Here is a 24,202-nt window from a genome sequence, read left to right as displayed (position 1 = left end):
AAATAGTAAAAATAAAATAAATATTTCCAATGTCACGTTCCAATATTGTCCACCACATAAAACAAATAATTTAAAAATAACACACAAATACAGTCCTTAAATACAACAATGTTAAAAATACATATAAATCATTTAGTAACACATTTAGGCTAATAGTAATTCGTGACGAACTTGAAAAAAGTAATGATAACAATATTCAGGCCTACTATTAGGCTACGTGTTGTAGCCATTAACTAAGTGCATTTAGTTTCATATTTGTTAAAAAATAATAATGTTATTTTTTCACCATCTATGTTGATTATGAAAAGTGAACATAGGCTAAGATAGGATGCGCAATATATCGGGAGACATGCTCAGACATGATTTTGGCCACTTAATTAAGTTTTGTTTTGTAGAAAGCCTTTCTTTAAAGTGAATTTCGTTTTGTATAAATTGTATCTTAATTTTAATATTTTTTTCATCAACCAATTGCCTGGATTTAATAAATAAGAAGCAAATAGCAGACAATATAATCATGAGTCATGACATGGAGGCACGGGCGCGGTCCCTTGCATTGCACGTGAACTGGAGCGCATCTCATCACAAATTAACCGAAACTCAGAATATGCCTCACAGACATGAGAAATATATCTATAAAGAAAGCTTGAAATGTCTTTAAACGAAACAATTATAAACGAAAAGAAATAGGCTACTCTCTCTATAGGCGCGTTCACTACGGAGATGGTGATCATCAATTTCATCTTTGCAGACACAACACTAGTTTATTAATAGAAATAAAATACAAATTTATTTTTAAAAATGGCGTTTATTGCGTTTTGGAAAAGAGCTCCTCATATCTTTTAGTTTGTCAGTGCGTTTTGTGGTGTTAGGAATTGTTTTTCTGCGCATTTCCGCACTAACTCAAAACGTGCGTACATGTACACCACCTCCTGACCTGGCGTAGGATTTGAGTGTGCCGTACGCCAACGTCCATATTGATAAATATCAAAGTCACCGTGGTTTTGGGTGTAAGCCAGGTGTACGCTGGAAATTTGGTGTACGCACTTTTGATAAATGAGGGCCAATGTCACATACAGTCTTTCTCTTTAGAAAGTCAGTCTTTCTCTTTCTCTTTAGAAAGACTCTTTCTCTTTCTCTCGCTTCCATCACTGTCTGGTTTGGTTCAGCTACCAAATCAGACATCTGGAGACTACAACGGACAGTCCGGACTGCGGAGAGGATTATTGGTGCCCCCCTGCCAAACCTCCAGGACCTGTACTCTTCCAGAGTGAGGAAGAGAGCAGGTAAAATCATCACAGACTCCACTCACCCTGGACACCACCTGTTTGAACTGTTACCGTCAAGACGGAGACTCAGATCACTGGCCACAAGAACATCTCGGCACAGGAACAGTTTCTTCCCACAGGCCATTTCCCTCCTGAACAGTTAACACTCCTACCAAGGCATATGCCTGTAAGTGCAATACTCCCACTGTTTAGTGCAATATCCTACAACTCAGGTGATGCTTATATGTAGATTTATTTATTTATAATATTCAAAACACTGTAAATAGGTTCATAATCTGTAAATCTGAAAATGTCTATTCTGACTAAACCAAACTGTGATAGTTTTATTCTCATATATTTATATTTTTATTTTTATTTTTTTTATTCTTATAATTTGTAGTATTATGTTTCATGTTTCATGTTGTATTTGTATTTGTATAGTCCACTGGAAGCCTCAGTACCAAAACAAATTCCTTGTGTGTGCAAGCACACTTGGCAATAAAGCTCTTTCTGATTCTGATTCTGATTCTGATTCTGATTTAGCGACCCCAGTGGACATTTGTGTTTCAAAACTGTAGCGATACGTACCGGGTGGTACATATTTCTGGCGCTGCAAAGTGTGCAGAGGTACGTATTTCCTATGAGACCAGGTTGAAAAAAACACAAAGTTACTGCCGTTAATTGGGTGTTGGGAAACATTCGAAGTATCTCACGCTCCTCTTTGACATCCATCAATCTGGCTTTGCTTTGTAAAGCAAATGATGCAAAGAAATATGGATATTCTCGTGTACTTTAACCATTGTTGACTGATCTCAAGAGCTTGGAGCAAGATGGTGTTTTTGTGCCCTCTTTTGGGAGATTTATCAAGGGCACAGTGTTCTGTGTGATTGCTGACAATCTTGGTGCTCATGCAGTTGGAGGTTTTCTTGAAAACTTTACAGGGTCACACATCTGCAGATTTTGTACGGGGACACGTTCCCAATTTCAAGAGTTCGAGGTCAGATCTGGTGCATTTTCTCCAAGAAATAAACAAGAACACATAACACATGTTCAAACAGCTTTAAGGACTGCAACCCATTGCTTTGAGGTGAAAGCCCAATGTCCAATTAGCAACATACTGAATCACTTTCATGTAGTATCAGGGTATCCTCCAGATATGCTTCATGACTTGCTTTAGGGAATTGTACCAGTTGAATTGGCGCTGTGTTTGGATGTATTGATCAAGAAAAAGTATTTCACTCTTGCTGAGCTCAACCATCGAATCAAAACATTCCCATACAAATGGAGTGACAGAACAAACTCACCTCAAGTTGTTGCACCAAACTTTGTGTCTAAAAGTAAAACCATCATCGGTGGCAACGCCCACGAAAATTGGTGTTTATTGAAGTTGCTGTCACTAATGATTGGTGATAAAATACCAGAGGATGAAAAGGCATGGCAGTTGATAATGACTCTAAAAGATGTTGTTGATCTTGCTCTGTCACCTGTCATTTCTAATGCAAGTCAATGACGTCATTAAAAAAAAACACAAGAGATGGGACATGCCACAATTTGCAATTAATTAACAGAAAATTATACAGATGCTGACAGCTCATAATTTACACCTGTTTTTTTCACGATCGGATAGCTATCAGATCACAGAAACAAATGAAGTGGCCAGGTGCCCGCTGTTTACACCATCATTCAGGATGAAAAGAAAAAAGTAAAGGAAAAAAAGCTATAAATTCACATCTGCACGTTAGTGATACGCAGATCCAAGTAATACAAAATAATGTTCCAATTAATTGCGGGTGAATTAGAGGTACATCATTAATATGTTTAAATAAATATAAGAAAAAAATAATGTTTTAATGATTTTAATAAAGAGACTGAACTCTCATTTCCCGGTAAAACAGTGAGCGTGCGTCATGCTTTTTCTTTCGTTTTCAACAATATCTAGTGTTAGGTTAGTAAAGTATTTACACACACTTGATGTACCAATGCTGCTTTCTTGCTGGTTTTCCTCTGGGCTCTTCATCTGTTGTCGTCTGCAACATGTTAGTATCAAAATTAGCGCAATCATAGTGTCACATGATCAACGCGACTAGTCGACGTCAAGCTTAAAGTGTCACGGCATTGCATTAAGGTCGACTAGTTGGTTCAACCCCTAGTGTGTGCAGGTGCATGACTGTGTGTGTAAAATATTTGCGAGAGAAAGTAAGAGAGACACTCTGCACAATATATCGAAAAATGATCGTCATCGCGATAATAGTATATGCGATAAAAAAAAAATCTTAATAAAAATAGCACTTCTCTAGGGAAATGCTATATCTCAAGAAATATCGTTATCGCAATACTCAACAACAATATCGCATATCGTATATTTTCCCAATATCGTGCAGCCCTACACTGTGGTAGTATTTATGATTTTAAAATTAAGCAAAACAAATTTATTTTCTTTGTTTTCCCTTTTAGATTGAGATTGTGAAAAACCTAGCCCAGCTGTACTACGAGTAATTCTACAGGACCATGATGTACTGAAATTGTTCCTTCCAACTGGGATTCCAAACACAGTCGATGATTTTCTGACAATTGTAAAAGAGACTTTTCAATTGGAGGAACATTTCAGTCTCATGTACATGGACACTGATTTTGGTCAGTTTTTTACTCTGACCGCTACTGATGACATTATGAACAAGGGCTCAATCAAAATCGTTAGAAAAGTAGAAGATTCATCAGTCATTTTGACACTGACACCTGTTTGTGACTCTGACATCTTAACACCAAGAGATTTGGCCCAGTATTCTACAGATGACCAAGCCTCAACCAGTTCTATTTGCACCATCTGAGGGTCGCACGGAAAAGTGGCCAGAAAAATTTGAAGTTCCAGAATTTTCCTTTGATATTGAAAGAGTTCTCCAAACTGGAAATCAAGCATATTTTGAAGATGGTACTCTCCTTCAAAGTCATAGTGTGAAATCTGACATTCTGCAAAAGCTTTCTGAATCCATATTTAAATATACAGCATATCCCACAAATCTCCAGATACAGTCAGTCATAGAGGCTTTGATAGAAAAGAATCCATGCCTGATGGAACCTGGATGTTTTTCAGGGATGCACGGCTGGCAACAAAGTCTGAAATTCAAAATGGGCAATTATCGTTCAAAGTTAAGAAACCGAGAGCTAGCCTACCCAGAGCTTGTGGTTAACACCTTGAAAAGGAAGCATCCAAATGAAACAGTTCCTAGCAAGAATGTCAAAAAAACAAAAAAAGCTGAAATGAACTATCTTCCTCCACACACTAACGGGGAATCCCTTGAGAGTTTAGAAAATGAACGTCAAGCTTTGCTGGAGGAAATTAAAAAAAAGACAATCAGAGAGTCATTGCAGAGAAAATGTCTAAAACATTCTCATACAAACGACATTAAGTTGTCAATCTCAGCCCATCAATTAAAGATTGCCAGGAGAGATGGCATGCTTTATTCACAGAAGCACAGGTAAGTTACATTATTGTAGGTGTTATATTTTGATTGTTTGAGGTCCATATAAGGATTTTTTTGTGTATGAATTATATAACTCTTTACAGATTAAGGAGGAATTCCGAAGAATTACTGCTGTGCCCCTGGAGAAAACCTTTATGTACAAACTAGATGGCTACACACCAAGAATCTTGGAGCTTTTGAAAGCTAAGGGAGGTGTTGCAGGAGTCAAAATACAGTCACGGCTCAGTGCATTGCTTCAGGTATGCAAAAAAGTAGGTGTATGAACAGAGGTGTATAAAGTCCAGGTCCAGAAAGTAAAAGTCCTCCTCAGTATTTTGTTCCAATCACCTGGATTTGCTAATTAGCACAGTTTTCAAGCCGATAGAACTAATTAATGAAATCAGCTGGCTGAGTTCATGGGTGGAATAAACATATGACAGGACTTTTACTTTCTGACCTCTTGACTATACACCTCTGTTAATAATCTGTTATGTTGATTTGTGTATTGGCTGCTAAAATTAGGTGGATCATCATTTACAAATGCCACTCAATAACACCCATTCCACCACACTCTTCTATCTGTCCCTCCATCTGTCTTTCTGACTATTTTACTTACTGAAACCCTTCAAAAAAAATTAAAATGTTAACTTTTATAAGTCATAAAAATTGAAAAAAGTTTGTCGAATGACAATTATTTAGTATTGATTATTAGAAATAAATCTCTTCCCAGGGTCACACCATTGAGAAAAGACGAGATGCCGTGATCCGCAGTCTCATTGAATATCTTGGTGAGGTGGAGGATAATCTTTTCAAAGACGGCAGTGTAAGTCCCAGACATGTTATGGTAATAATTTCTATCCAATCTCCCACATAAGATATTCAAAGTGTTAGAAATGAAAGATTCATATTTATAGCGATAGTACACCCAAAAATGAAAAGAGTAAATATTTACAGCTAAAATGTTAGTTCAGATTGTTAGCTCGGATTTCATCAAAAATATGAGGTTGAGTAAATGACAGAATTTTTTTTCATTTTTGGTTGAACTAACCCTTTTAAGCCATTCTCATCGAGTGTGTGTTACATGGGGTCAGTGTCACCACTGGCAACAGTCATCCCAAGAGCACAGTGCTCCTTGCTCCTTGTGAGGGGTAGATTCTGACTCCACACAACACACACAGGATATTGGATGTTTATTTGATTGGATGTTGAAACAATACAAGGAAGGGTGAATAAGTTCCAAATTTCTATTTTTGGATGAAATTGGTGATGGCTTCTTAAGTAAAAATTACTAATTTCCCAATCACCGAAGCCCAGTCATTCTCATATTGGTGACAAAAGACCACAAAGTCTGGTAGGCTGCTCCAACTTGTCATGTGGAAAGATATAAAATTGTCCTAAACCTTTTTTTTTATGTTTATGTTTATACAACATTAAAGCTTATGAGGGTATTAACCTTTTAAATTTATTTTTTCCCTCATCCTCCTGGATTGCATAAGGATGACGATCAAGAAAACTTTACAGTAGATGTCCTGATGATCCTTGTCCATGGAAACTGAGACGGAGAGCCAGTGGTGTCCATTGTGCTTGAAGGAAGCAAGGTCCTAACTAAATGTGGAAATACTGCGAAAGCTTGTGCTCTCCTGATGGGACTGGTATATATGCCTTAAATCTTCTGTCACAAGTGACGAAGGAAGCGGAACAAATGTCCGCCGGAAATGCGTTCCCCCCGGAACAATATTAGTGAAACACAGAGCCGGTTCCGTTTGTTGTTGGTTTCTATGACAGCGGCTGCTGATGAGGCAAACGGTATCAGGTGCGGGCGATTAGTGTGAGGATTAGCGATAGGGCTATGGGGGCGAATGAAGCAGTTAAAAGGAAAAGGAAGAGGAAATTGAGCGTTGGTACTCCCCCGGGAGAAATCGTTCTTTGGCATTAGCTTGAAGTCGCTGGGTTCTTTGGAGAGGGCTGTGAGGATTTGGCTGGATGACGGGTGCAACGGTGATTTGCGTGAATACAAGCTGGAAGCGTGAACTGGATGGGAAGTAGGGAAATTGTGGAGACACAGTCGAGACTGGAGAGCGCCATCATTCCTGAGAGGAAGCTAAGTAAAGAAATATCGGATCTGTGTGAATGTATGTCTTGCAATAAGCTGAATAAGGAATTGTGAACTATATTGATTACGAGTGTAACTGTCACTTAAGAGGGTGAACTGAGTCATCATTAAAATCCTGATATCTTCTTCTGAGTGTGAGCGAGTATTGAAGACGTTATTTTCCATGCTGTGAGAAGTCATCTACATCTCTTCATCTTCTGAGTGCTGATTCAGCGTAACAATGGAGGGATTGATTATTGGGTGAGTGCTGGCCCTATTGCACTGAGAGTGGATATGCAGTGCCCGAATTGAAGTGTCACACAGTATTGGATTTGACGTGAAGTTGCAGTCTGTGGATGTATATGTATATTCAACTGCCAGTATTCTTCAGTTCATATTCTCGCCCAGTGTTGGCTGAACAAGGCCTTAGTGTTGAATGCGCATGTCCCGCTCGGGGTACAAGCCCCCGCTTCGATACTGAAGAGGAGTGTGCCTGCACCTGTGTAAATTGCTCTGTCTAATTAAATAGATAATTCTTCTGCTACTGTCTTGCATGATGCTCGTTTGAAGGAGGGATCCACCCCAGCCTCAGCACTGTCCGCTTCGAGCTACATCATCCAGCCGTAAGCTCGATTCTCCATTTTATAGAGTTTGCCTGCACCTGTGTAAATTGCTCTGTCTATTCGAAAAGGGAAATGAGTTTGTATAAAAACTGTCTGTCTTTGGAATAGAGGATACTTCTGCTAACGACTGAACCCCGCCGAAGGAGAAAGAGACACGAGGGACCCCGCACCTGCTGCCCAGCGACGACACTGGAGAGTGCCTTGCCCTGAGGAGATATACGTACCCAACTACCTACCTGTCCTCTAGTGAAGCTCCTCCACCTTGCATGTCCTTTGGAGAGGTATATGTACCTGCCACTTACCTGTCCGGGAGAAGAGTCCCTCCTAATCTTCAGTTCGGGCCCAGGCCTGTTCGGACGTCTGTCTGCCTGTATGACGCCTTAAAAGGTGTGCTTGCCAAGATACTCACCTGCTGGCTGGAACGGCGGTCGAATCCTTCCTCCTCGGTGGTTGCCGGTGGCACGGATCGGTGGTGCGAACCCCTCGCTTCCCAGGGTCCAAAGCGGGCTCCCTTTCCTGGGAAGAGACATAAAATTCACGTCAAAGACTTTTTAATTCCTTTTTAGACAAAGATTGTTCATTTCAACTTCACTTGTCTGTCTGGTCTCTGGTACACTCCTCGAGGTGGTCCTGGGTTTGAGGGGTGGGTGCAGTCTGGCTTGGCCCCCCCCCGACCTGTGACACTTCAGTATCCCTCCAAGCTGAAGTACTATTTTTAAGGTTTTCCAGAAACTGTTTCTGGATCTTGTTGGTCTGAAGCTCTCTCCTAAAGTACGATCTTTGAAAAATAAGCTGCTTGCTTTAAATATTTCCATGTGTGTTCATAGGCTGATCTGCCTTGTTAACTCTTGCTCCAAAATGTTCATTGTCTGCAACCTTTACATTTATATTTTTATTTGTTGTTAACATAACAGATGTGCATTTAACTGAGTTGATAATGGTTGCCATCATTTGATAAAAACTGTTTTTGTACAAATGTTTTTATATTTACAAATTGCAGGATTTTTATTCCAGTTTTTATCAGCTTAAAAAGGCGTTCTAAATGCACTTGGGCAAGGAATTTATGAGTTTCCTTTTTAAGGGTGGGGGGGTGGGTGCTTGGTTAGCAAGTTTTATTTGTGACAGCAGTTTGTTAAAGGATTAGTGCACCTCAAAATGAAAACTTCCTAATTTACTCACCCCAATGCCATCCAAGATATCCATGTCTTTCAGAATCAGAAAGAGCTTTATTGCCAAGTGTGCTTGCACACACAAGGAATTTGTTTTGGTGCTGAGGCTTCCAGTGGACATATACAAATACAACAAGAAACATGAAACATAATACTACAAATTATAAGAATAAAGAATAAAAATATAAATATATGAGAATATTCATATATTCATATATATTCATATATTTGGAAGAGTGGAATATTCCTCAGTGGAAGAGAAATTAAGTTTTTTGAGGAAAACATTTCTGGATTTTTCTTCGAATAATGGACTTCAATGGCAACCACGGTTTTGAAGTCCAAATCAATGTAGTTTCAAAGGTCTTTGAAGTGCGTCAGCAGGGTCTGTGCATGATCACAGCTGAGGAGGAGGGTGTTATCTAGCGAAACGATAGGTCATTTAAAAAAAAATATATATATATACACTTTTTAACTACAATTGTTCGGATTGAGCTGATCTGCAACGCACTGGGAACTACGTCATCACGTTGAGAGGTCATGTCCATGGCGCCGACGAAAGTACCGCCCCTCGCTTTGTAAACAGTGGGGCGGTACTTCTGCCGGCGACATCGATCCTGACCTTTCAACGTGATGACATAGTTCTCGGCGCGTTGCAGATCAGTTTAATCTGCACAATTGTAGTTAAAAAGTATATATATATATATATATATTTATATATATTTATATATATATATTTTTTTTTTAAATGACCTATCGATTCGCTAGATAAGATCCTTCTCCTCAGCTGCGACAGCCTGTTGAAGCACTTCAAAGACCTTTGAAACTGCATTGATTTGGACTTCAAAACCGTGGCTGCCATTGAAGTCCATTATTTGAAGAAAAATCCCGAAATGTTTTCCTCAAACTGTACCCTTGAGGAAAATCCTGTTTGATGCAACTACTAATTTTCTTATTTTACATAAGAGAGTTCTTATGCATTTAATGTATCATTGAAAGTAAAGGTTTAAGTTGGACAAAAACTATGATAAAACCTGTTGGAAAGTTTTGTAGAAATTTTAATAGTCATTGATCCCTAACAGGTATCATAAGAGAGAGAACCTATTCAATGTATAAAAATATATGTGTGCACGTGCTTGTGCGTGACGTTTCAGGAACTTATGGGACAGGACCTCTGGCCTTAGGGACGGTCAGTTTTGGCCAGTTTATTTCAGTACCAGTTTGTGTCTTTAAGTAGAAACTGAACAGCAGTAGAGACCTTATCTGGGTGGGTGAGAGGTACAGCGGGTGAGGAGCAGTGTTGTGCCAGTTACTAAGATATAGTAACTAGTTACAGTTACTAGTTACTTCATTCATTCATGATTACTTACACCAAAAAGTAATGCATTACTGTTAAAAGTAACTTTTTAGTTACTTTAAAAAAAAAACATTCTTTAATGTTCCCATTAATGTTCTTTTATGCGTTATGGTCTACACAAACACAAAACTGACTTAAACATAAAGTAAATTTTAAACACTATTTTATTTAAGTCAGACCAGCACAAACTGAATATATCACAAGGATTTCTGTGGTGACTCGCTATGCTGACTCGCGATCTTAGCAGTAGATGCGCCAGAGAGAAATGCACATTTCATACGGATTACATAAGCAGATAGCTGTCTGTAGTCTGTTTTCTTTCGTTTTGAATTGTTCTGTTTAAAAGTAGACATTTCTGTGAGGCAAGTAGGTTACCTTATACGCCGAGTTTCGGTTCATTTATGAGACGAGCTCCAGTTCACAAGCTGGCGCCTCCGTTTCGTGATTATCTATCGTCTGCTATATTTACTTCTTATTTATTAAATCCAGGCAATTGGTTGATGAAACATAGATTAAAATTAAGATACAATTAATACAAAACGAAATTCACTTTAAAGAAAGGTTTTGTGCTTTCTGTTTCATGTCTCTGTGAAAGTTTTAAAGCATATTTTAGTGCCGCTTTCAGAGCGCTCGCGTACGGAGAACAGTCACGTCTGTAAAAAATAAAATAAAATAAAATAAATATTTTGTTCTGTGGAGACTGAGAGCCAACCCTTCTTCATCCGGTGGGTAGTATTACTTTGGTTTGCGCAGTATAATTCACAGAATTACTAAACAATATTTTAGGCCTATAAAATTCAGCCCGTATAAATGTGCATTTTCTAAGCTTAGAAAATGGACAAAATTCAGTTGATTCTAATCATAATGTAACATTATTGTGAAATTGATTTCTTTATAGGCTATTTGCTATTAGTATAGTAAATCCTTATGTTGTTATCCAACTAGGCTATGTGTGGGCCTTATGTAAAATACGGGACAAATCGCTTCCCTTATTGATTTGATACGTGACGCAACATTTTACTTGTAAATACGGGACAATTCCGTATTTTAAGGGACGGGTGGCAAGCAATCCTACCACCAATCCTACAATGCGTCGCTGCTGCAAACAGGTTAGGCTGTAGGCTACACTTCAGCCAAAATTAATTAATTTTAAAAAGTAACAGACAACGCACCATATGGTAACAGTAACGGAGTTAATTTATTTAAAAAGTAATGCGTTACAGTATGAGTTACTGTCAAAAGTAACTGCGTTACATTAATGCGTTACTAGTAAGGAGTAATGCGTTACTGGTGAGGAGGAACCTTAGTAGAGTATAAGAGTATAAAGCCTGTCTCATATCTTCCTGTGGGGGTCACTCTCTTGCACAGCGTAACTTCTGTGTACTAGACTGAACCTATTCTTGCAAGAATAAATACTTCTCTTTTTATTAATTTGACTCTGAGTGTCTCTTACGCAGTGATGATGTTTAACAGAATTTTTGCCACAACAAAAGCATCTTTTGCAGCGATTTTTGTCTGAGCTTATCAGTGAAATCCCCAGACCACTTGGTGAGTTTCACGTCTTTGTAAACTAAAGTTTAGTGCGTTTTAGGAAGGATTGTTCCAGTGAACCTATGCAACCATTGTGTGATGGGTGCTAACACAGAAACCGAAAATTCTCGGGCCAGCAGCATTTGTCCAAATTTCAATCTTAACTGTTCTATTTCATCAGAAACGATCTTAAAACAGGGCTTTAAGTGTAAAATACCGAACTTGTCCTTTAAACCTTCTTTCATAACTACTAAATGGCAGCTGTAACAGGCTCTGCTGAATTGCCACATAAACAGAATTTCATATTCTCTGTGATGTTTTTTTCATAGTCCATTTTGTGAGAGGCATCGCCTCTTTAAATATGCATAGAAAAACATCTGGACATTTTCAAAACAATGAGTTTACTACTATTGGTTCATTAGCAATGCTGCGTAATTAAATCGATTAATCATACCTAAATAAATCACAAGTCTTGTTAATTTTCATTTCACACACTTTCCCAATGTGCAAAGAGTGATTTCAATCAAATAAAGTCTTCAATATGTTCTCAATGGATCACCTCTAAACTGCTAGACTCAAGTTGTTAGTAAAAAATGAATTACATTTGATAGACTAATTGCCATTGTTACACAAATGCCTCATATGTACAGTGAAAATAATTTAACTAATAATTAAACAAAACACATCCCTCCATAAATCAGTTTTATGGCAACAAGCTAGTTTTCTAAGCTATTATTTAGACCTCCTCCAAAGGTTCCCCTTGTCAAACAATGAAACTGCATTAATTATAGATTAAATTACTCTATTAAAGGTAATTCCATAATCTGAAATCAGATTTTCTTAATCTGAATATCAAATTATTTTCAAGTTAGGGACAATTCGGTATTTATAGAATGGACCACCGGAGGAAAAAAGGTTTATGTCTTTTTATTCTTTGTTGAGGGGTGGGGTTCATCCAACTTCTTTTTAGTCTAGGGGGAGGGTCACCCAACTTTTGTATTCATGAAAACAGCAACATTTCAAAGTGGCTTGTTTTTTGCATATTTTTCCATGTAGCTCCATATAGCTCTCTCAGTCTCGGCCCCCCATCGCTAGCAGATGGTCTGACCCTACAAAAATCAGAAGCGAAAGATAAAGTCCATTTTGGCGCTGTTTGACAGTGCGCGTGCGCTTTGGGCATACGCGCTCAGAACAAGTGCATCATGTCAGAAAAGAAGAACGCCAATGAAATGTTTACCCGGCAAAGCTTTAAAGTACAAGCAAATAATGAACTTTTGTAATTGCGAATAAGTGCAGTATCCTGTGAGCGGAACTATACCGCTGCATTAACATGTGATGTGAATGTACGTCGAGTTTTACAGTATTAGGACTTAAGCCTTGTTTATACTTTCGCCTGGCTCTGCACTGCAAGCTAGAGACCTGCACTCCCGCGGGACTACCGCGGGACCCGCGGGACCCAGCGCAACCGAGTGCGGCGCGGGACAATATTTGATGGGTGATTGCGGGTGCGGGCGGCAAGATATTATTGTGTGTGGGTTGCGGAAAAAATAAAATTATGTGCGGGAAATATAGAACAAAATAAAATAACTAGAAACAAATAAACCGTTATTTATCTAATGCAAAAGCAACAAATATAACTAAAATAAAAACGATTTACAGGCACAAGGTCGGAAGCTAACTCTCGCGTGGTTCATATGCGCAGAACAGCCAAGCCTACCACACAGAGGCAAAATGTCTGCACCGCATGACTCAGGTGGATCGTTTAGTGCTACAGATATTAGTTCGTTATTAAAGAAAGGAACATGCAAAACTACAAAACCAAACAAAGGAAAATCCCAGATTTGGAAATGTTTTTCAGTAGTATGCGACAGCGATGGAAAGCACCTTCCTTTTGCGAGCTGTGACAAATGCAGCAAAATACTCACATACAGCGGGCACAAGTCTGGAACTTCAGGTCTGAAGCATCATGTGTGCACCGTTTTGAAAGGCCAAACTTCCCTGACGTTTACGGCAAGTCAGTCGAAAGTGTCAAGAAATCCAGGTTTATTATTATTATATAATTTATTAGGCTATACTATAATTATTATGGTATATTTTTATTTATTTACATTTCTTACTTTTTTACTGTATTTCTATGTTCTATTTTCATGTTCATCCATTGAATTAATCGCAAATAAAACGAAACATTTGTTTATTTTGTTTATTTTCCGTTTCTTTTTTTAAAATTTATATTCAACAAGGGAGCAAGTGAAAAAATAACAGAGTAGCAGACAGAATATGCAATGTATTACTACTTAAACTACTTATACGTTTACCCGCTGGATTTTGCGGGCGGGAGCGGGACGAAACTTGATTGTTGCGGGTGGGAGCCGGAGAAAATAACATATATTCTTGCGGGAGCGGACGGGAAAATCCCGTCCCGCGCAGGTCTCTAGTGCGAGCCTCCACTGCCTGCGCCCGCACCTCCCCAAACGGACGAGGGAATTTATACTTGACGCGCTTGCCGTTGTAGGCTACTATTCTTTGAAACGACAGGAGGCGACTCTGTGTAATTGCCCTCTAAACCACCAGGAATCAGCGGTGAGAAGAAGTAAGGTACACAGGTGAATGTTTATTTTAGTAGGCTACACTTCACCAAAACCACCACACTACAAAAGAATTGTGTAAAGCAGTAAACCTTGAGATTATTACTTGTGAAGAAAATAAATGAATGTGAGAACATAACCTTTACAACTAGATTAACGATAACTTACATATTTTCTAATTTCACTAAACATTTTCATTTAGTTTTGCGAAATTTTTTTATAAAACATGGACCACAATTAAAAGGGCTTATGTCTGCTATTGTAGGCTCATTTTGTAAATTTAAGCAACTACTAGACGCACAAACTGGACACACATTTACAAAATCTGCTGTGCACACCGCCAAGCGAAATGGGCCCTTGCGCACCTTCACGCTTGTGCGGACGCGGTGAGTTTAAACCAAGCTTGAGACGCCAGAACTGTAGCTGATAGTGTGCGCTGTAGCAAAATACCATATTTCTTCAAAAGCAAAAAATCGTGATATCGCAGAAGCACAAGTATAAAACGACTGATATCATGTCTGAAAAAAAATCACACAAGTAACGGAGTTAACAAAACTGTACACATTAGGCCTATCGCACGTGTGCAGCCTACATTTATTCATCGCATGGACCAATCTTTTCGTAGATATAGGCCGCACTGTACAGCCCTGTACAGGACCCTTTTTAATGAACGTTTGGTGTAGGTCTACTAGACATAGAGATATCTAAACATCTTTGCCAAGCGCAAAAAGTACAGAAGTAGTCAATAAATTATCGGGGAGGGTCATGCCTTTTTTCATAATCATTTTGGAGGGTCATAGTAAAATTTATTGCTGGTGAAGGGAGGGTCAAGTCTATTTTGACTATAGATCTCAAAACTCCTCCAGTAGCCCGTTAAATAAAAAACGAACAGTCCCTTATGGGTCTGAACAAGAACTTGGCTCATTAGACACCTTCGGGCAACACTTTTTCTCATGAGTCCGTAGACTAGATGATTGGATGAAACTCTTCCCACATGAAGAGCACTGGTGCGGCTTCTCTCCAGTATGAATTCTCTCATGAGCTTTCAAGTGTTCTGACCGAGTGAAACTCTTTCCACAGTGTGAGCACTTGTAAGGTTTCTCTCCAGTATGAACTCTCCCATGATCTTTCAGGTTTCCTGACTGAGCGAAACCCTTTCCACAGTGTGAGCACATGTAAGGTTTCTCTCCAGTATGAACTCACTCATGATCTTTCAGGTTTCCTGACTGAGCGAAACCCTTTCCACAGTGTGAGCACTTGTACGGTTTCTCTCCAGTATGAACTCTCTCATGATATTTCAGGTTTCCTGACTGAGCGAAACCCTTTCCACAGTGTGAGCACTTGTACGGTTTCTCTCCAGTATGAACTCTCTCATGATATTTCAGTTCCCTTTCGTTGTCACTCCGAGTTACGTCGGATGACGACGAATGGGGTTTCGCTTAGAACACCTATCGACTTCGAGTATTACAAAACGAGCCAATGGCAAAGAAATGCCATGGGTCTGCGGAATTTGCATGACGTAACTCCGCCCCACCTCGTGGGTATAAAAGGAGGATGCCGGCAACAGGCAGATATGTTTTCGCTTCGGAGCCAAGAGCATTTCTTCACTCCACAGTCATCTCTGACTTCGCTCTACGAGACGAGCTTCTCTCTCCGGTGTTGGTGTGACGGCGATCTGCAGCGAGCTCACAGTGCCTGCTGATCTGTGCAGTAATCTGCCAGTGTGTGTGTGTCTCCCTGTGCGTTTCAACATCGCAGAGTTTTTTTCTCTCCTCTCATAAAAGAGCTCGCACGCGGCACGTCTTTTTAAAGACGGCTCGCCCGTGCATTTCTGGTTGCAGCGGACTGGTATCAGACTCTGATGGGCACGAGCGCTGTCTAGTGTGTTTGATCATGCTTGAACACCGCTCGTGGGTGACTCATGTTCTCGCAAGGGAACGTGATCATCGCGTCATAAATAGGTCGAGACTCGGTGAACTCGCAAGAGTGAGAGTCCCCTCATCCACCCCCCGATCTTCGGCGGGTGGCCAGGGTGACCTGAGGGTTACGGTCTGGAACAAGGCGCCGACTATGTGTCCGTGACCCCAGCCCCCCTCTTCAATGACGGTGCCCGCTAGTGAACTGCTGATTCCCGCGAGTCTACCCTCTGGTGGCCCGCGTGTTTCAGTTGAAGCTACAGAGGAAGATGCCATGTCTGTTGCAGCATCACTAGGTGGGCTTGAGTCTTCTGGAAGTGAGGGCTCGTCACAGCTGCCACCTTCCGGTGTGCATACGGCTGTGCCTGAGTCTGATCCGGAGATGACGGCCATGCTTTCCTGGGACGATTGGTTTTGGGTAAGGCTGCCGACCCTCGTCCGTGGCAAACCCCAATACCTCTCTTCCCGGACGTGCATGATGAGATCTCGAAGTCCTAGAAGACCCCCTTGTCTTCTCAGGACCGCTCGCTGATCTCATCCGCCTTTCCTCCCCTTGATGGGGCCGCTGCCCTTGGGTACACTGGGGTTCCCCCGGCTGAACGCTCTGTTGCGATGCTATGTGTCCTCAGAGTGCTTCTTCTCGGCGCAATCCTAAGCACCCGCCCGTGGCCTGTAGTTTTTCGTCTACGCTTGTGGCGAGATCCTATAGTGCCACGGGACTGGCAGCCGCCTCTCTGCATGCCATGGTCATTCTGCTGGTCCACCTGACCCAGATGCTCATGGACCTGCACGAGGGCGGGACTGACCCAGGGCTCTTCACTGAGCTGCGCGCCGTCACTGACCTTGCTCTCCGAGCGACGAAAGTGGCCGTACGCTCCCTGGGTCAGGTGATGCTCACCATTCTGTGGCTGAACCTGTCTGATGTGCTGGATGTCGCGCGGACCCGTCTGTCCGACATTCCCATATCCCAGGTCGGCCTCTCCGGCGGTGCGGTTGAGGGCTTGACCAACAGCTCTCAGCCGCTCATGAGCAGACTGACGTTGATTCCGTCCCGACGGCCCCGCCGTCCGCCCAGGTCCCTCGGTCTGCCCACCGCCGAAGGCGCCCTCCCGCGGCTCCCACCCCGCCCGTTCACCCGGGCCGGCTCTGGGGGCCGCGGGCGGACGCCACAGCCCCTCTCCAGCCCCGCCCCCCGCTACACGCCGGGTTAAGCGGCGCTCCTGAGACGGGCTCCTCGGGGATGGAGCAGACTGAGGTTGACTCTGTCCCGACGGCCCCGCCGTCCGCTCAGGTCCCTCGGTCTGCCCACCGCCGTGGGCGCCCCCCGCGGTCGGACGCCAAAACAGTCCTCTCCAGCCCCGCCCCCCGCTACACGCCGGGTTAAGCGGCGCTCTTGGGATGGGCTCCTCAGAGATGGGACTCAGTTCTTTCCAGGAGCTGGTAGCAGGACCACTCCTTTCCCCGGGTGAGGGCCGGGAAAGAATCCTTATTCTCCAAAGAACTGACTCTCCCGTCTCTGAGCACAGAGAGTTCGGACGTCACAGAGCGCCGCCCACATGCCGTGCTCTCCTCGTCCCCCTCTGTCCCGGAGGTGGTTGACAAGGCGTGCCGTCCACGACCGCTTCGCCCCTGTCCCCCTCTGTCGCCAGACCCTTGACAGAGCAGGCCCCCGTGGAACGCTGGTCCTTCCCTGGCCTCCTCTGTCAGGGTGCGGTTTTGACCTTGCCCCCACTCCGGGCCGCTATGCCGTCCACGTCTGGGCCGGTCATTCCGCTTCGCTGCACCACCGGGGGGACGTCTGTGGTTCTCGACGCCGCTGGCACAGTTGGGAGCCTGCCTAGAGCTTCCCTATCTGTTCCGCTGGGTCACGCGAACCATCGGCTCGGCTATGCGATTCAGTTCGCACGGTCTCCTCCCCACTGCAGGGGAGTCCGCTCCACTTTGGTCGATGGCTATGCACTATCATGAGAGCGGAGGTTGCTACCCTACTGGCGAAGGGTGCGATTGAGACTGTCCCTCCAGCCGAATGGTGGTCCGGGTCTACAGCCCCTACCTCATTGTCCCGGAGAAGTCTGGTGGGTTACAGCCAATTCTGGTCCGAACCGCTCCCTTCACAGGCTGCCGTTCAAGATGCTCCTGGCCAAACGCATTTCTGGATGTGTGCGGCCACAGGATTGGTTTGCAGCGATCGACCTGAAGGACGCCTACTTTTATGTCTCCGTTCTCCCTCGACTCAGAACATACCTACGGTTTGCTGTCAGGGCGCGCGCATATCAGTACGCTGTTTTCCCATTCGGGCTAGCCCTGTCTCTTCGCGCCTTCACAAGGTTGTTGAGGCTGCCTTTGTTCCTCCATGGGAACACGGGGTTCGCATTCTGAACTATCTCGGTGACTGGCTGTCTTAAGCTCACTCCTGAGACCAGGTTTGCGAATACAGGGACCCAGTGCTCCGGCACCTAGCTCGTCTGGGCCTTCGGGTCAACCGGGGAAGGAGTAGATTTTGCCCCGTGCAGAGGAGCTCTTTTCTCGGTATGGACTTGGTCGCCTTCTCCACTCAGCCATTGCTGACTTGCCTGAGACTATCAAGCGCAAGAGTGCGGTTCCACTGAAGTTTCTTCAGAGGCTCCTGGGGCATATGGCATCTGCAGCCGCGGTTCGCCGCTCAGATTGCTTCATATGAGACCGCTTCAGCTTTGGCTCCGCGACCGAGTCCCGAGGTGGGCATGGCAACACGGCACCCTCCTAGTACCAGTTACTCCGACCTGCCGTCAGACCTTCACCCCGTGGTCGAACCTCAGTTTTCTACGGGCCGGAGTGCCCCTGGAACGAGCTTCGCGGCATGTTGTTGTAACGACAGATGCCTCCTCCACGGGCTGGGGTGCCATGTGCAATGGACGTGCTGCCGCGGGCTCCTGGACAGGACACCGACGCCTCTGGCACGTCAATTGCCTCGAGTTGCTGGCCGTACGTCTTGCTTTGCGCCGCTTCCGGGCCGTGCTCAAGAACCAACACGTACTAGTCCGTTCAGACTATACCGCCACTGTAGCGTACATCAACCATCAAGGTGGTCTACGCTCCCGCCGTATGTCGCAACTCGCCCACCCACCTCCTCATATGGAGTCAGAAGCATCTTAGGTCGCTTCATGCCATTATATCCCCGGAGCCCTGAACTGTGCAGCCGATGAGCTCTCACGGCTTCAGCCCCTCCCGGGAGATTGGTGACTCCATCCCCAGTCGGTTCAGCTGATTTGGGACCAGTTCGGAGACGCACAGTTAGATCTGTTTGCCTCTCACTCCACCCTGAAAGTCTATGTTGCCGCTATTGCCGCACACCATGACCCGGTCGAAGGTAAGTCTGTTGGAAGGCACGACCTGATCATCAGGTTCCTGAGAGGAGCGAGGAGACTGAATCCTCCTCGCCCTCCTCTCGTTCCCTCTTGGGACCTCTCAGTGGTTCTAACTGCCCTGCGGAGTGCTCCCTTTGAGCCGTTGCAATCAGTGGAGCTTAAGTTCCTGTCTACGAAGACAGCGCTCCTGGTTGCATTGGCCTCCATCAAGAGGGTGGGGGACCTGCACGCATTCTCCGTTGACGAAGCGTACCTGGAATTTGGGCCGGCTTACTCTCACGTGATCCTGAGACCCCGGCCTGGATATGTGCCCGAGGTTCCTACCACTCCCTTCCGGGACCAGGTGGTGAACCTGCAAGCGCTGCCCCCGGAGGAGGCAGACCCAGCCTTGGCACTGGCCTGTCCAGTACGCGCCCTCCGCGCCTATGTAGACAGGACGCAGTGTTTCAGGACCTCAGACCAGCTCTTTGTCTGTTATGGTGGGAAGCTGAAGGGAAAGGCTCTCTCCAAGCAAAGGTTGTCTCACTGGATAGTGGACGCCATTGCTTTGGCATACCAGCAGCAAGGTCTACCGTGCCCCCTTGGTGTGACTGCCCACTCCACCCGGAGTGTGGCATCCTCTTGGGCTCTAGCGCATGGCGCCTCGCTAACAGACATCTGCAGAGCTGCAGGCTGGGCGACACCTAACACATTCGCCAGATTCTACAATCTCAGAGTGGAGCCAGTGTCCTCTCATGTACTCGCTTCAACCGGCTAGTACTGGACCCGCTCAGGTGTCTTCGCTTGCTCGCCATTCCACTCCACAGACTGGATACGTGCGATATTCTCCTCAGGTGAGCTTCCCCGAAAGGCCTGAATTCCTCCAGCACTCCTGACGTTGGCGCCAGTGTCTATTGCCTGTGCGTCGGCTAGGTGCCTCCCGTGTGCATGGTCCCTCCCCTGAGCGACCCCCACATGTGTATTTCCACTGTAAGCCTCTTGAGCATGTGTCTTTCCCTTGGCAAGCCACCTTGCCACCCCTGGGGTTGAAATATTCCACCTGCGGCTGGACACCCCAGTGTTCTCCATGTCTCCTTTGGGTCACATGTGTATTCTCTAAGTCCCCCCCTCTGGGTTGGCAGTAATTGCATATTTCCCCTGAATTTGGGATATGCTCCCCAGTGTACCTTGGTATTCCTGTGCTAAATAGGAGTCCTTCGTCCGTGCCAGTCTCACGACAGGGATCTCAGATTTACGCAGGGCACTGGAAGACAGCTGAGAAGGTGGCGTCATTAGACTGGTAACCCCATTCGTCGTCATCCGACGTAACTCGGAGTGACAACGAAAGGGAACGTCTCGGTTACGTATGTAACCCTCGTTCCCTGAGTAGGGAACGGAGACGTTACATCTGCCTGCCACTTTCCGCTGTACCGCGGGGATCGCCTGAGCTCAGTCTTGGCTCCTCAGCGAAGAAACATATCTGCCTGTTGCCGGCGTCCTCCTTTTATACCCACGAGGTGGGGCGGAGTTACGTCATGCAAATTCCGCAGACCCATGGCATTTCTTTGCCATTGGCTCGTTTTGTAATACTCGAAGTCGATAGGTGTTCTAAGCGAAACCCCATTCGTCGTCATCCGACGTAACGTCTCCGTTCCCTACTCAGGGAACGAGGGTTACATACGTAACCGAGACGGTTTCCTGACAGAGAGAAACTCTTTCCACAGTGTGGGCACTTGTATCGTTTCTCTCCAGTATGAATTCTCTGATGTGTTATTAATTTGTCCAATTTAATAAAGGTCTTCCCACAGTCAATGCACATATAAGGTCTCACATCAGTGTGAATACGCTGGTGAACTTGTAAAGATTTCGGTAGTGGAAACTCTTTCCACAAAAAGAACAAAAATAAGGCTTCATTTCTGCATGAACTTTAAGATGTGCTCTTAAGCCTGATGCAAAAACAAATGTTTTATCACACTGATCACAACTGAATGATCTCAATCCAGAGTGAGAGTAGAGATGATCTTCGAGAACTTTTTTGGATGTGAAACTCTTTCCACACTGAGTGCATGTAAATGGTTTTTCTCCAGTGTGAATTCTCATGTGCACATTTAAGTCTCTTTTCTCAATAAAGCTTTTTCCACACTGAGTGCATGTGAACAGATTTTCTCCAGTGTGATTTATCATGTGTTTGTTAAGGTCTGATTTAAGCATGTAACTCTTTTCACACTGAGTGCCTGTATAAGGCCTTTCTCTAGTGTGAATACTCATGTGTATTTTAATCTGTGTTTTATATCTGTAACTCTTTCCACACTCAGAGCAAGTAAAATATCCTTTGACTCCAGTTTTTCCAGCACTTTTCTGTGTGAAAATATTTTCAGTCAGTGAAATGGCAGCATTTCCATCTTCTTTTGTGAAATTATGAGGTTTCTGAAACCAATACTGCTTCTCTTCATTCACTTCCATCGGATCTGAAATTAACATATTTAATTCCCAATCAGTCAATTAAAGAAAAACAAATAAAAATGAAAGCTGCCAGCAGAATTAGGCAATTTACTAAGGAAACATATGGTTTTCAAAGCTTTTGGACCACCACCTAGCGCCAGGTGGTACCATAGCGCCACCTATGGTCCAATCTCCATAAAATTGTGCGTGCTTGTTTAGAATGTTATGTCATATATGCTCACCAATTTCGGTGACGTTTTGAGTTTTCGTTTAGGATTTATAGGCTTTTGAGAGTTTTTTGCCATACCCATTTTCTAAATGATCCTGTTATAGCTACCTAAAAGGTAAAGTTCAACCTTTTTTTGTGTTAATTATTGATCTAGAGAGAGTCCAGAGAATTGTACTGCACTGGTTTTATTCAGATGGAGCTGAAAACATAGGACTAGTTCGCAAAATAAGTTTTTTTTTTACATTATCACACATATTTAATGAATGGTTTGATGGACAGCAGTGGTTCTTGAGGCAAAGTTGTTTAGTATGAGGAGATCTAACAAATTATATGAACATTATATGATCATAGATGGAAAAGACCATCGACAGCCAATAGAGGCAATTTACCATAGGAAATATATAGTTTTTAAAGCTTTTTAACAGTTATAGCGCCACCTATGGTCCGATCTCCATAAAACGTTGCATGCTTGTTTACAATCATATGTCGCATGTGCTGACCTATTTTCGTAAAGTTTTGAGTTTTCGTTTAGGAGTTATAGGCTTTTGAGTATGTTTTGCCACATCCGTTTTATAAATTACCCTGTTATAGCTATCCAAAGGGTAAATTTCAACTTTTTTCAATAATTATTGATCTAGAGTCCAGAGATTTGTACTGCAATGGTTTGGTTCCGATAAGGTGAAAAACCTAGGACTAATTCGCAAAGGTAGGTTTTGGACAGAATCCAAAATGGTTGAAAAATTTGCATACCGAAAATAAAATCCTTGAGGCAATTTTTGTTCAGCTTGAGCCAAGGATTCCAATGATAAAAGACAATTGAATCTGGGACAGAGGGTTAATCAGATTTAAGAGATCCATAAGAGATTTAAATTTTAATGTATTAATTTAGGTTAGGTTTTTTTTTTTTTTTTTTTTGCGTTATACCACCACCTATTGGCCAATCGGGGTCATTCCTTTTGAGGTTCTCCCCAAATTGAGGTCTACAATTTGGCCAAGTTTCAAGTCTCTAGCACTTAGGGGTTGGTCTGGACGATCAGTAGAAGAATATCATCGGAGCATATATCCTTTCCATATTTTTATTTTTTAAAGAGTTCATATTGTTTTTGGGGAGACTTTTATTTAATTGTTATTTTCATACGTTAGAAGGAGTTTGGCGTTATATTTAGGGCCCAAGCCTTGAAAAGGCGAAGGCCCTATTGTTTTCCTAAGGATTATTATTATTATTATTAGGGCCCAAGCCTTGAAAAGGCAAAGGCCCTATTGTTTTCCTAAGGATTATTATTATTATTATTAGGGCCCAAGCCTTGAAAAGGCGAAGGCCCTATTGTTTTCCTAAGGATTATTATTATTATTAGGGTCCAAGCCTTGAAAAGGCGAAGGCCCTATTGTTTTCCTAAGGATTATTATTATTATTAGGGCCCAAGCCTTGAAAAGGCGAAGGCCCTATTGTTTTCCTAAGGATTATTATTATTATTATTATTATTATTATTATTATTATTATTAGGGCCCAAGCCTTGAAAAGGCGAAGGCCCGATTGTTTTCCTAAGGATTATTATTATTATTATTATTATTAGGGCCCAAGCCTTGAAAAGGCGAAGGCCCTATTGTTTTCCTAAGGATTATTATTATTATTATTATTATTCTAACCCACTATTCGGGCACTTTTGGGGCCCTTAACGTGCTCGAAAACTCTTGAAACTTTGCACACGGGTCAGAACCCGCGGCCATCAGGGCCGGGCTGAAGATGGTACCCGGGCGTGGCAGGGGGGCTCGACAGCGCCCCCTGGAACGGGGTCCGAAAACTTGGTCCATAAATCAAACACGCTTGCATGTAATAATATGAAACTCGGTACACATATAGATCTCATCGGTTCATATATACTTCATGCTCTTACTTTTTACCCCAGCCCAACAGGAAGTCGGCTATTTAGGTTTGTTTGTAAAACGCATGCAATGGAATTTAAAGTACTTCTCCTAGAGAATTCAAAGAAATGCCACGAAACTCGGTCAGCATGAAGTCAAGACATTGAGGATGAAAAATTGCCAGGGGATTTTTGATATCTCGAACGGTTTGGCCGTGGCGAGGAAACGAATTTATGGCGAGAAACGTGAAACAGGAAGTGTGTTATAACTTCAGAATACATTAGCTGATCTTAATGAAACTTCAGCAGTGTGTTCGTTGTAAGAGGCCGATCACATGGATGTGACTA

At 43.2% G+C, this 24,202-nt stretch overlaps 1 pseudogene; it reads right to left on the bottom strand.

Annotated features, from left to right (window-relative positions):
* Nucleotides 1-15,278: 15,278 nt before the first annotated feature.
* Nucleotides 15,279-21,784, bottom strand: LOC143757053 (uncharacterized; annotated as a pseudogene).
* Between the last annotated feature and the right edge of the window lie 2,418 nt (nucleotides 21,785-24,202).

This window comes from Siphateles boraxobius, unplaced genomic scaffold, assembly GCF_051911475.1.
Source record: "Siphateles boraxobius isolate OS27281-9 unplaced genomic scaffold, OSU_SipBor_1 11, whole genome shotgun sequence".
NCBI classification, from domain to species: domain Eukaryota; kingdom Metazoa; phylum Chordata; class Actinopteri; order Cypriniformes; family Leuciscidae; genus Siphateles; species Siphateles boraxobius.
This window is presented reverse-complemented; position numbering and strand designations above follow the sequence as displayed.